Genomic DNA, 1,916 nt, shown 5'->3' with positions numbered 1-1,916 from the left:
CTTATTCCATATAGGCAATCCTTTCTGATGCTTTTTCTTTGCCTCACTTATTGTCTTGACTGTTTCCTGATTGAGCAAAGAAATATTTCACTTGTCAGGCACACGCAGTCCCCGGTAACCAGAAGCTTCCTCATCCTTCAGTTATCGATGCCTCCTCCTCCCCAGGGGAAGATCGCCTTCTCATTTTAGGAAAGACCAGCTGCCTCTTTCCGCTTTACATTGGCCTCCACACAAATAAAGCACGTATATATATTTTTTTAAGACTCAACTTCCCTAAAGAGTATTTCCCATGGAAAGATGGAGGTTTCCAGATTCGGAGATCCCACTTGTAGATGCAACATTGCTTTAATGGGAACACTGGTCCGAGATGGGAAAGCAAAGGGAATTGTTATTGGAACAGGAGAAAATTCAGAATTTGGTGAAGTCTTTAAAATGATGCAGTCTGAAGAAGCTCCAAAGAACCCATCACTGAAGAGTATGGATATACTTGGAAAGAAACTCTCTGTACTCCTTTGGTATTATAGGTGTTATCACGCTGGCTGGTTGGCTGCAAGGAAAGCAAATTCTTGACATGTTTACAATTGGTGTAAGTTTAGATGTGGCTGTTATTCCTGAAGGTCTGCCGATCGAAAAATTGCCCATTGTGGAAACCGTAGGTTGCTCCAATGTCATCTGTTCTGATAAAACTGGGACTCTAACAAAGAATGAAATGACATTTACTGGCATCTTTACGTCTGGTGGACTGCATGCAAAGGTCACTGGGGTTGGCTACAATGGAAGTGGAAAAGTGATCCACAAAGGCAAAGTTATTCATGGCTTCAACGCTTCAGCATAAAATCCTTCACTAACATTGAGGCAGGATACGGTATGCAATGATACAGAATTAAGGAGCGGCACGTTGATGGGAAAGCTGACAGGAGGAGCCTGGATTGGCCTTGCTATGAAGATGGGACTTGAAGGCCTCCAACAAGACTACATCAGAAAAGCGGAGTATCCCTTCAGCTCGGATCAAAAATGGATGGCTGTCAAAAGTGTGCACAGAACACAGCAGAATAAACAAGGGATTTGCTTTATGAAGGGTGCCTTTGAGCAAGTGATTCCATACTGCAGTACTTACTATTCGAAAGGGCAGAATTTCCCACTGACAAATCAACAACGGGAACTGTACCATCAAGAGAAGAAATACATGGGTTCTTCAGGAGTCAGGGTGCTAGCTTTAGCTTCTGGACCTGAATTAGGGCAGCTGACCTTCCTTGGCCTTGTGGGAATGATTGATCCTCCACGGATTGGTGTGAAAGAAGCCACCAACCTGCTCATTGGCTCTAGGGTTACCATCAAAATGATAAATGGAGATTCACAAGAGACAGCAGTAGCTATTGCAAGCCTCCTGGGCTTGTACTCCAAAGGCTTACAGTCCTTTTTTCCGGTGAAGAACTTGATGTCTTGGACGTTCAGCAGCAGTCACAAATTGTACCAAAGGTCTCAGTGTTTTACAGAGCCAGCCCCAGACATAAACTGAAAATTGCTAATTCTCTGCAGAACAACGGCGCTGTGGTGGCCATGACTGGAGATGGGGAAAATGATGCTGTGGCATTGAAAGTTGCAGATATTGGAATTGCAATGGGACGCACTAGAACAAACATCTGTAAAGAAGCTGTTGATATGATCCTAGTTGAGGATGATAACCAGTGTTAGCTAAGTTGGTACATTGGCCCCTGCTGTTATTTAAACTCACTTCTCACTTTAAAGGCTGAATAGTTATTGTATTTGTTGCCACAGTTGGATGGGTGTGAAGCACATGTTTTCTAGATTCAGCTAGGGTATAATTTGTCACAGCCACACGGCTGCGTAACATACGTTAACTATATGTAGGACACCCCAATAGTACGCATTTCGTTTTTTCAATCAGTAATCAT

General features: G+C 43.3%; 1 pseudogene; it reads left to right on the top strand.

Annotated features, from left to right (window-relative positions):
• Positions 1–297: 297 nt before the first annotated feature.
• LOC146856925 (calcium-transporting ATPase type 2C member 1 pseudogene) lies at positions 298–1,695 on the top strand (annotated as a pseudogene).
• The last annotated feature ends 221 nt before the right edge of the window (positions 1,696–1,916 follow it).

Source organism: Triturus cristatus, chromosome 3_2 (genome assembly GCF_964204655.1).
Source record: "Triturus cristatus chromosome 3_2, aTriCri1.1, whole genome shotgun sequence".
NCBI lineage: Eukaryota > Metazoa > Chordata > Amphibia > Caudata > Salamandridae > Triturus > Triturus cristatus.
Note: the sequence above shows the minus strand (reverse complement) of the source record. Positions and strands in the feature narration are given on the sequence as shown.